The 12491-nt window shown below is 40.3% G+C and overlaps 1 pseudogene; it reads left to right on the top strand.

The window, feature by feature from the left end:
* The first annotated feature begins 331 nt into the window (after positions 1 to 331).
* LOC113936800 lies at positions 332 to 436 on the top strand (annotated as a pseudogene).
* Positions 437 to 12491: the final 12055 nt, after the last annotated feature.

The raw sequence follows: 12491 nt of genomic DNA, 5'->3' as shown, positions 1-12491 counted from the left end.
TTTTGAATTTTTTGAGAAGGTTTTGTGGCCTAATATGTAATCTATTCTGGAAAATGTTCCATGTGCATTTGAAAAGAATGTGTATTCTGCTGTTTTAGGATGGAATCTTCTGAATATATCTGTTAAATCCATCTGGTCCAGTGTGTCATTCAAAGTCACTATTTCCTTCTTGATTTTCTGTTTGGATGATCTGTTCATCAGTGTAAGTGGGTGTTAAAGTCCCTTACTATTATTATATTACTATCAATTATTTCCTTTATGTTTGTTATTGTTTTATGTATTTGGGTGCTCCCATGTTGGGTTCATAAATATTTACAATTGTTATATCTTCAGCTTTGCGCAGTGGCAGTATCGTAGCCAGTGAGGTTTATCCGAGGCGCGATTACTGCTAATTGAAAACTTTTCCCAAGACAATTGTTATATCTTCTTGTTGGAGTCTCCCCTTTATGATGATATAGGTCCTTGTCTCTTGTTATGTACAGTGTTTGTTTTAAGTCTATTTTGTCTGATATCAGTAATGCTATCCTGACTTTCTTTGGACATCCATTTACTCTACATGGTTTTTAGATCTATCGTGTTCCTCTGTGCATAGTCATCTAATGCTATTCATCACTTCTAACACTTGCATAGTAACTAATAGTATATATTTACTATGTTTTATTTATTCTTTTCCACCTGAAGTGATGGATACAACTACTGGCTTTCACAAGGAACATCCTAGTATGTATCCCTTGCAGACCTGCACTAGATTAGAATACTTACCCTGGAATATTGCACCTGTTTTTTCACACAATTTTACTAGGTAGGTACAACCAGATTACTTTCTAGAGTGGCTGTATCTGTTTACATTCTCACCAGCAGCACCTCTTTCTATGTGCTGGTAAACACTTGATATTATCTTCCTTGGATGTTTTTGATTTGCATTGTTATTATTGACTACTGGTGAGTTGGAGCATATCTCCATATACTTCTCAGTCATTTGGACTCTATCAAGTGTTTTTTTTCTTACCTTGTTTGTCTCCCATCAAATATACCATCAAATCCATTCATAAAAGTTTGGTTAAAATTTACTTGTAAATCCATCTGGGCTCTAGGCATTGTCTTCTGAGGAGATGTTTCTATACCATTTCAAATTATTGGGTTTATTAAATTTTTCTGTTTCTTATGCCAATTTTGGTATTTTTTTGAAGAAATGTGTTCATGTATCTAGGTTGTCAAATTTGTTTGCAAATAGTCATTCATAAGATTCTTTTATTCCTCTTCTAACTTCATTTGGTTTCTTACTCATTTTCTTATTTGCATCTTTGTACTTGTTATCAGCCTTGACAAAGGTTGATATAACTTACTGATCATTGATTTAAAAAAAAACTATCTTTTGGTTTTGCTATCCTTTTATCTCTCCTATTCTGTATTGATTTCTGCCTTTTATGTTTATAATTTAATTCTTGTTTGAGTGTGCTCTGTTCCTACACTTTTGAGTTGAGAATTTAGTTTTTGTGGGTTTTTTTTTGTTTTTTTTTAAGATTTTATTTATTTATTTGACAGAGAGACACAGCGAGAGAGAGAGAGCACAAGCAGGGGGAGTGGGAGAGGGAGAAGCAGGCTTCCCGCTGAGCAGGGAGCCAGATGCGGGGCTTGATCCCAGGACCCTGGGACCATGACCTGAGCCAAAGGCAGACGCTTAATGACTGAGCCACCCAGGCACCCCAGTTTTTTGTTTTTCTTGATAAATGTACTTGAAGCTGCACTACTACCCTCTACTACATAGGTTGTGTCCTACAATTTTGGCAGTTAGTGTTTTCACTGTTATTCATTTCCATGTTTTGTAAATTACTTTAGGTGTTCTTTTTTTTTTAACAGCAAAATTAAGTTTATTTGGGAATAATAGAGAATTGCAATTCAGGACAAGCAAGCTATGGCAAAATCATGGGCAAGTCCTAGGTGGTCTTCTTTAACTCAAAAGTCTTGACTATCTTTTTGTTATTTGTTTCTGATGCTACTACATTATGTCAGACATTTATATTGATTCTTTGGAATTGAATGATTCAATGGAATTGAATGAGGCTCAATTTTCATAACTGTTACAGGTATATTCAAAAAGTATATCCTTTCTGAGCTTTTTGGGTGTAAATTTCAAGTCTTTTAGGTTGAGGTATCAATCTATTGGATCTTTATCAATCTGGTAGGTGGAAAATGATAACCAAGTATAGTTTTCATTTGCTTTTTTCTTATTGTGATTAAGTTTGGGTTTCTTTTCTGTGAACTGTCTCTATCTTTTGCTCAACATTCAATTACAAAGTAACATTTTACTAATATTTTAAGGAAATCACCTTATGATTCACAAATATTTTTTCCAATTTTATTTTTTGGAATTTGTTTAGGGTCCTCTTTTGCCATGGAAAATGATTTTTATGTTATCAATTTACGAGTATTTTCTTTTAAGCCTTCCGAGTTTTTATGCATATTAAAAAGGCCCTCTGCATCTTGAGATAATTTTAAAATGGTCCCATGATTTCTACTGTTAACTTTTGCTTTCATTTTTTTACATTAAAGTTTTTTGTGCAAGAATCTAATTTTGCCACTATGTTATACTCCATTTCTCAGCACCATTTACAAATAATCCATCTTTTCCTACTTATTTGAAATGTCACCTTTAGCATATACCAAATTACCACACGTATTTGGGTACATTCATGTAATTCCTATTCTGTTGCATTAATTTGTCAAGTCTACCATCTCTAATTGTTTTGATATTGCTGGGTATAATTGTGAATTTGTCTATTTCTCTTTTTCAGTTCTAGCAGTTTTTGCGTTATGTGTTTTGAAGCTCTTGCAGGAAATGGCAAACATTTGGGATTGTTACACTTTTTTTATTTCTTAATTACATTGCTGTCTATTTATCTATCTATCTATCTATCTATCTATCTATCTATCTACCTATCTATCCATCCATCATCTATCTGTTATGACCAGATAGGGTTTATTACAAGAATGCAAGCCTAGATCAATCAATATCTGGGAATTTGTCAACCTTTAACAATATAATTCATGATAATATGGAGCTTGTAAACATAAAGTAAAAGAGAAACCCTACAGGATTATGTAAATAGAAACCAAAATTTTGATAAAATTTGGCAGCTCTAATACACTTCTTTTTTTAAATTTTTAAATTTTTTTAAAGTAGGCTCCATGCCCAGCATGGGGCTTGAACTCATGACCCCAAGATCAAGAGTTGAATGTTCCACTGACTGAGCCAGCCAGGCACCACTAATACACTTCCTTTTTTAAATCTTTTTTTTTTTCTGTAGTGTATGGTTGGTTTTTTTGTTTTGTTTTGTTTGTTTTTTTGCAGGAGGTATAGTTGACACACAATGTTACATTAGTTTCAGGTGTACAACATAGTGATTCAACAGGTTTATACATATTATGCTATATTCACCACAAGTGTAGCTACCATCTGTCTCCATACATTACAATGTCATTGACTATATTCCTTATGCTGTTTCTTTTATTCTTGTGATTTATTCATTCCATATTGGAAGCCTGTATCTCTTACTCCCCTTCACCCATTTTCCCTCCCCCCTCCCATCTGATAACCATCAATTCTCTGTATTTATGGGTCTGATTCTGCTTTTTTTTGTTTATTCATTTGTTGATTGTTATGTACTTTTAATCGATCCTCTTATCATTATAAAACAATTTTCTTTGTCCCTGGTAATATTTTTGTTCCCAAATCTATTTTGTCTGATATTAATATACCCACTTTAGCTTTTTTTAATTAGTATTAGCATAGCCTATCTTTCCCCATCTTTTTACTTTTAACCTATTTGTGTCTTTCTCTTTTTTTTCAAGTAAGCTCTACACCCAAAATGGAGCTTGAATTTACAGTCCAAGACTAAGAGTCATGCTCTTCCAACTGAGCCAGTCAGGCATCCCTGTGTCTTTCTATTTAAACTGGGTTTCTCATAGGCAGCATATAATTTGTTTTTAATTTTTTTTTAAATTCAGTCTGAAAATCTTTGCTGCTTAACTGGGGTGTTGAGACCGCTCACATTTTAAGAATAATTTATTGAGGTGAAATTCACATAATATGAAATTAGCCATTTTTAAGTGAACACTTGGCAGCATTTAATACATTCACAATGTTGTGCAACCACCATTTCTCTCTAGGTCCAAAACATTTCCATCATTCCAAAGTAAAATTCCTTACCTATTCAGCAATTTCTCCCCATTCTCCTCTCCCCTCATAACCTGTCAACCACTAAACTGCATCCTATCTCTATTGATTTATCTATTTTGGATATTCCATATAGATGGAACCATACAATATATGATCTTTTGTATCTGGTTTCTTTAGCATAATGGTTTGCAGGTTCATTCATGTAAGCATTATCTGTACTTCATTCCTTTTTATGGTTGAATAATATTCCACTGTATGCAAATACCACATTTTGTTTATCTGTTAATATGTCGGCAGAGATTTGGGATAGTTATACCTTTAGTCCACTGTGAATAGTACTGCTATGAACATGCATGTACATGTCCTTCTTTTCAGTTCTTTGGGGCATATGCCTAGGAGAATTATTGAGTCATATGGTTATTTTGTACTTAACTTTCTGAGGAACTGCCAACTGTTTTCTAGAGTGGCTGAGCATTTTAGATTCCCAGCGGCACTGTTCAGTGGTTCCAGCTTCTCCACACCCTCACTAATGCTTACTTTCCTTTTTTAGATTAAGCCATCCTAATGGATGTGAATTGGTACGTCATGTGGTTTTGATTTGCATTTCCCTAATGACTAATGATGTTAAATATCTTTTCCTATATTTGTTGGCCATTTGTATATCTTTTCTGGAGGAATGTCTATTCAAGTCCTTGCCCAGATTTTAACTGGGCTGTTTATCTTTTTGTCAAGTCTTAAAGAGTTCTTTATATATACTGGATACCAGACCCTATTGTATATAAAAATTTGCAAAGATTTTTCTCCCATTCTGTAGGTTATCTTTTCATATTCTTGATAATGTCCTTTAATGCACAGAAGTTATTAATTTTTATTAAGTCTAATTTACGTGACCACTGAGATGGAAGCAATAGGGATGATTGTCATTTCTGTGCCTGCTTTCTCTGACCTATTGGCGGGGAGGTAATGGGAATTTTAACATCCCCTTTTGCCCCAAAGATGGAAATTTCTTGTTCAGGGAAGCAGAACTATCCCATCAATCTTTGACTGCTCCTACCTAGACTCTTATATGAGGGAGAAATAAATATATATTTACATCACTGTGTTTTGGGGTCTTTATTCTATCAGTTTAATCTGTACCCTACCTTATACAACCCCAGTGTGCCATACAAATATTACCATTTTCTGTTTGTGCTATGATGAAGGTTGGAAATCACCATGACTTGGATCACTTCTTCTTTGTCCCTTTTGCTAGCACCTTCTCCTCAGTTTCATCAAGGGGGAAATCCTTTCCCTCCTACCCATCCAGGTAGGGATATAGATTGGATACCCCCAATTCTTGCAGAAAAATTGGGCATATAGTGGGTGTTGGCCATAGGAAGCCACTGCCTTGCTTTGGGTGGCACCTGGGGTAAAGCTTAGTGAGCCTCAGTGCTGGAAGTCCCAGGATGGCCCTACCCACAACCCCTCAGGATCCCAGCACCCATGAAAAACTGTGCCTGCATCATGGGTTGCCCTGGCATAGTGTGTTTCCTCAAGTGTTGCTTTTCTAGCTGGGAGACAGGAGTTTTGCCTCCTCCAAGACAGACACCTTTCATTGTTGTTTCTGCAGCCCTCACAAATCTTTATCCTGGTCTGAGATGAACAGTGATACCAGGGAAACCGAGCCTCCCAAAGGTTATCTCCACGCCTCTGAGCTAGGTTATAAGGCTGCCAAAATTAACGTGAACTGCCGGCTTCTTGGCTCACTAGTACCTTTGGACAAGCATCACTAGAGCGCTTCTCTCCTAAGAGTAACCCCCCCCCCCCCGCCAAGGGCTGCCAGACAACAGCACCTCCGGGCTGCGTTGGTGGGGGAGGAGTCCATAGAACTGTTCCTCTTACATCCTTTGGAGCTTGTTCCTTTCTACTTCTGATTTCGGTGCCCTTCATCCACTCCCTCCGCTAGTACCCCTTCTCCTGTGCAAAAACACCGCTTGAGGCCAAGCCTAGCTCGGCGGGCTGGAACCGGAAGCGGAGGAGATTTGGCCCTGGGTCTTACTCTGCCCACCACCTGCGCGGGTTAGATTACTCGGAGCACCTGCTTCTCGCTCCTGAACTAGGAGCCCCAGAGTCCTTCGCGCAGGATCTGTTCCAGCCTTCCCTCGCAGCTACGCTTCCCAGAGACCACCGGGGCCCGATTGGGTCTTATGACGCACGTGGCAGCGTCCGTGCCTGGCATTTCTTAGGGTGAGAGGGGTGGGCGGCTGATTCTTGTTTCTGTCGGTTGCGTCGGGGGGTAATCGGCGCTGCTTCTCTCCCGCGGCGCCCTAGGTAGTGCGGCACGGTGCCCTCTCACCCCCTGTTCTGGAGAGAAAGTTGTGAACTCAATCTCCTAGAGCCTAAGGCAAGTTCCGTGGAAAAATGCAGCCATTTTGACCAGGGATGTGGGCTCTCTTGGGTGTCTGAGGGACGCAACCCCAGCCTTTTGGGGTTTTTTTGGGGGGCTGAAGAATCTTGTGTATCAGGGGCCAGAGAAGGAAGCTTGCTTCCTTTGTTTCAAATGAGTTTCAAATCATGTGTTTGGAAGCTAGAAGTCTTCTGTCTCCTTTTTCTTCCTCCAGTCCTATGGAACTCGGTACTACTCACCAGAGGAGCCTGAGGGAAGAAGTTTGCACCACTTAAGCCTTAAAATCATGGCCCAGATGAATTGCTATCTTCCTTCTTTCCTCTAAACGCCATCTTGTTTTCCATGACTTATTTTGTCTAAAGTTTGCAATCCTAACAGGCTCTCTTGGCAATTGGTCTTCAGTTCTTCCTATTGCAAGAATTGAATAGTGGGCGAGAGGGCTAAAGAAATGTTCTCAAATAACCCACTTCCCACTCTTATGATCTCTTCCCTCCCCGCTCTCTCTTCATGTATTTACTCAGGAAATTATTCCACACATCCAGGGAACTCAGTGCTCTGCAGAGCTCTGATGGTGCAGAAATACGTGTCTTGGAGGGAATTAGAAAGCTTTGCAACCTGTGGTGTCATCTGGAATATTGACCAGCCTATAAGGCACAGGAACTGGCCAGCCAGAAAGACAGGTCAGAGATGGAGCAAGGCCTTGGTAGCCACCTCATAGATCTGATATTAACCCTTGGTTTCAAGATTGAGGGGAAATGGGGAAAGGGATTTGAATAGTTCAGTTTGGAGGGTGGTTGGTGTAGGAGGTGTTTACCAATCATTTTATCAATCCATAAGGCTCTAAGACTGACACATTCTCTACGCATTTTAACAATTATGAAATTGAGATGCCTTTTTATCAACCAATGGTATATTCAACTTGATGAAATACAGTAACATTGCCTACATCATACATAGCAGTTTTTAAGGCCAGAGGGGAGATAGTCCTGATACCTGATAGGGGGCACCTGCTTTAGGAGGAATTTAAAAGGTTTGTGATTGAGGCCTTTAGCAGAGATGCGGGTCAACAGGGTAGGAGTTCAGACAGGGAATCGATGGGAGATGAAGCACAAGGTTCATTGTTGAAGGGTCTGGTTTAAAGTTGAAGCAGTTTGGGTAATGAAGATCTGTGTGCAACTTTGGGTTAGCCTTCCCAGCTCTCTGTTCATCAGGGTGTGGTGTGGCCCAGTGGACAGTTAAATGTCGCAAGTAAGGAGCTGATCTCCTTAACCTGAAGTTTGGGGACTCCCTGAACAAATTTCTAGGGGTCCATGAACTCTCTGTGTGCACAGTGAGTTGTATGTACAGTGTTGCATATTGGGGCCTTGCTGTATTTTTCTAGGGAACAGGTCCAAAATTTGGCTTATATTCCTAAAGAGATATATAACTCCTGTTTTAGTTCAGGCTGCTACAACAAAATACCATAAACTGAATGACTTATGCAACAAACATTTAAAAATTTCACACCGTTCTGGAGTCTGGAAGCCAGATTCAGGGTGCTAGCAGGGTTGGGTTCTGTCCAGGTTGCAGACTGGCAACTTTGTATATCTTCACATGGCCCAAAGAGTGCTCTGGTACATTTGTCTTTTTTTTTTTTTTAAGCTTTTATTTATTTATTTGACAGAGAGACAGTGAGAGAGGGAACACAAGCAGAGGGAGTGGGAGAGGGAGAAGCAGGCTCTCCACTGAGTGGGGAGCCCGATGTAGGGCTTGATCCCAGGACCTTGGGATCCTGGGATCCCATTTTGTTAGGTGCCATACAGAGTATTTTCACTGCCCTAAAAATCCTCTGTGCTCTACCTGTTCATCCTTCCTGCCCCACCCCCAACCCCTGGCAACCACTGATCTTTCTACTGTCTCCATAGTTTTCTTTTTTCCACAGTGTCATGTGGTTGAAATCATACTGCCTGTAGCCTTTTAAGATTGGCTTCTTTCACTTAGTAATATGCATTTAAGTTTCCCAAATGTCTTCATGGCTTGACAGTACATTTCTTTTTAGTGCTGAATGATACTCTGTTGCCTGGATGTACCACAGTTTATTCATTTAACTACTGAAGGACATCTTGGTTATTTCCAAGTTTTGGCAGTTGTGAATAAAGCTGCTATAAACATCTGTGTACAGATTTTTGTGTGGACATAAGTTTTCAGCTCATTTGGGTAAATACCAAGGAGTATGATTGCTGGATTTAATTGTTAAAAGAGTATGTTTGGTTTTGAAAGAAACTGCCAAACTTCCAAATTGCTGTACCATTTTGCATTCCCACCACTAATGTATAAGAGTTCCTGTTCTACATCCTCATCAGCATTTGTTAGTGTTCTGGATTTTGGCCATTTTTTAAAAATTTTTTTATGATTTTGGCCATTTTAATAGGTGTGTGGTGGTATCTTGTTTTAATTTCATTTCTCTGATGACATATGGTGTGGAGCATCTTTTCATATGCTTATTTATCATCTGTATGTCTTTTTTTTTAAGTCATCCTTTTTTTTTTTAAGATTTTATTTATTTATTTGACAGAGAGAGACTCAGAAAGAGAGAAGGAACACAAGCAGGGGGAGTGGGAGAGGAGAAGCAGGCTTCCCGCTGAGCAGGGAGCCTGATGTGGGGCTCAATCCCACGACTCTGGGACCATGACCTGAGCCAAAGGCAGATGCTTAACGACTGAGCCACCCAGGTGCCCCTCATCTGTATGTCTTTTTTGGTGAGGTGTCTGTTCAGATCGAGCCCCGGACTGCCCTCATCTGTATGTCTTTTTTGGTGAGGTGTCTGTTCAGATCTTTTGCCCATTTTTAAGTCAAGTTGCTTGTTTTATTGAGTTTTAAGAGGGCTTTGTATATTTTGGGTAACTTCTTTACCAGATATATCTTTTGCAAATATTTTCTCATAGTCTGTAGCTTGTTTTCTCATTCTCTTGACATAGGTAAAAAAAAAAATTTATCCTATTTTTTGAAATAAGTTACAGAAAAATTTTAAAAATGTCATTAGGAAAAATATTAAATAGTGTTCACAGTGACAAACCAGAATACTCCAGAAATTAAAGTGTATTTAAATAGTATTTATGGTAAAAAAAAATTTTTTTAAATCTATTGTAAAACAAGTATCTGCACATGGGTATTTTTTTAAATTGGTTTTTGTGTGGGGAAAGGTCGGAGGAATTCACACTTATGTAGCATCTACAATGGGATATCGCACCATGCCATCTGCTTTATCTCTGTTGTTTCACAAGTTCTGGTCTAAGATTTCACTTAAGGCCCATGTTTCCTTATTGATTTTCTGTCTGGATGATCTATCCATTGATGAAATAGTAGGGGTATTAAAGTCCCCTACTGTTATTGATTGATGTCTATTTCTCCCTTTAGGTCTGCTAACATTTGCTGTATATATATTATGTGTTCTATTTTGGGTGTATAAATATTAACAAATGTTATATTCTCTTGTTAGATTGACCCCTTTATTATTATATGATGACCTTCTTTGTCTCTTATTACTTTCTTTGTCTTAAAGTCCATTTTGTCTAAGTATAGCTACCTCAGCTTCCTCTTGGTTTCTATTTGCATGGAATATCTTTTTCTATCCCTTCACTTTCTGTCTGTGTATGTCCTTACATCTGAAGTCTCTTGTGACAGATGAAACTTGTTGTTCAAGCATACCCTAGCTCTTGGTTGTCTAATTTTTGTGATTATCCAAGTAGCCTACTTTGTTCTTAGTGGCTCCTGTAACCAAACCCAAGTTCGTCTGCCCAATGCACAGCAAAAGGCAATCACTTAGACATGGAGTATGCAGCAAGGAAAGGGTTTATAAAATAGGAAGTTGAATGAAGAAACAGAAAAGCAAGCCTTAAATCTGACTCCTGGAAGCGGGGAGAGTCAAGGATTTTTTAAAAAGATTTATGTATGTATTATTTAAGAGAAAGAGAGTGAGTGGGGGTAGGGGCAGAGGGAGAGAGAGAATCCCAAGCAGACTCTGCACTGAGCACAGAGCCTGACAAAGGGCTTGATAGCACAAGCCTGAGATCATGACCTGAGCCAAAATCGAGAGTTAGATGCTTAACTGACTGAGCCACCCAGGTGTCCCAGGAGAGTTAAGGATTTTTAAAGGCAGTGGAAAAGGGCCTGGGTAAATGGTAGAGGAGTTATGTGACTCAAAATCAGGTAAAGGAAGGTACTAAGTAGAGGAAGATTAATTTCATTTTGTTGTGCTCAAAGAGAGGTCAGTGGTTCTCACCATTTCTGGCTGGCTTCTTGATGATTAATTGAGTCTCTGCAAAACAACTAAATCAACACTTATTTATCATGGTATCAGGCAAGAATATTCTCTTATAGAAACATGGTGGCAGATAGCATGCTGAGAACAAGCAAATTCGGGTAAAAGAGACCTAGCTCTGCTCATCTGCCCTGTTAACTCTGTGGTTACCAGTTTCACTCCTAGTAGTTGAGGCTGTGCCAACCCTTGTCAGTGATCCAAAGTAGAAGATTTCGGTCAGCAATTCAGGCTGACTGGAAGCCAGACCCTCAGGCAGCTTTTAAAGTATGCAGGGGAAGACGGGGAGATGGGTATCTCCATCTGTCCCTTCTGCACTGAGCCCTGGGGGATGGTTAGTTAAGAGCCGTTTCTTTGTTTGCTGGTGTACTGTTGAACCCTTGAGCACAAGCCCTACAGGCCACCAGAGCCAGGTGCTCCAGGACAGCAGCCACAAAAGCCCGGGTGCCAGGTATGTCCACAGGCTTCTTTCTGGTAGACGCTGCTGACCTGGGGTGGAACAGAGAGAGAGCATGGAACTGGCACCCACCAGCCTTCCTGATCTCTGGAGAGGATTGGCCTCTAGATGTGTATTTAATCAGGAGTCTGGCCTTTAGGCCACAGCTATGAAGATAAGCTGTTAGGCCTCTTTCACAGAAAGACAGGGAGGTGTAGTCTGCTGCCTATCTAGAAGTGCCCTGGCTGGGGGATAGCTCCTTAAGGTCTCTTTCTCTATTTGTTACAGTTCTGTGGGACCCCTGGATGTAAGCCTTACTGGCCAGCAGAGCCCTGGTGGTCCCTGGTGGCACCCACAAAAACTGAGACTTTAAAGATGTGCCCAAGCTCCTTTCCAGGAGATCGCAGAGACCCGGATCAAGGCAGAGGGAACAGCATGAAGATGGTACCTGCTGGCCTCCACAGTCCGATCTATCACAGCTGCTAATTCAGGAAATGAACGGTAAGTCTTGGTGCATTGCCGAGGCCAACTGCTCCGCTCCATCCTGGGGAATCCCGAAGGGAATGGACAAGTTGAAGCATAGCTCCTGGCTGGGTTTGCCGACACTGTTGCCAAACAAACTTGGATAAAGCTATTGCAAGAGAAGCCAGTAACTCAAGAGATGAGGGTTTGGAAAAGAGGGAGAAATTTATCTTGGGTGCCAGCAGCTAGCTCGGGGAGGTGGCAGGCTCAGGCCTTAGCAGCCATCCTCTCCGCCTGTAAGATTGATACCTAGATTTTTATAAGGAGAGGTTGGGAGGGTATGTGCAAGAGAGCAGATTTTGATCATGGGCAGGTAAGGGGACGTGTGAGATGTGGTCTTCTAGGCATTCCAATAGCTGTCAGGGTTTTTCTGGCCTGATGGTGGGAATATTCCAGTCATTGTCAATGCCTCAAGAGTATGCGATAAGAAATAACTGTTGAGGGGCGCCTGGGTGGCTCAGTCGGTTAAGCGGCTGCCTTCGGCTCAGGTCATGATCCCAGGGTCCTGGGATCAAGCCCCACATCGGGTTCCTTGCTCAGCGGAGAGCCTGTTTCTCCCTCTCCCTCTCTCTCTGCCTGCCTGCCACTCCCCCTGCTTGTGCTCTCTATCTCTCTCTGTGTGTCAAATAAATAAATAAAATCTTAAAAAAAAGAAACTGTTGAGGTCTAG

This window comes from Zalophus californianus, chromosome 17 (assembly GCF_009762305.2).
Source record: "Zalophus californianus isolate mZalCal1 chromosome 17, mZalCal1.pri.v2, whole genome shotgun sequence".
NCBI lineage: Eukaryota > Metazoa > Chordata > Mammalia > Carnivora > Otariidae > Zalophus > Zalophus californianus.
This window is presented reverse-complemented; position numbering and strand designations above follow the sequence as displayed.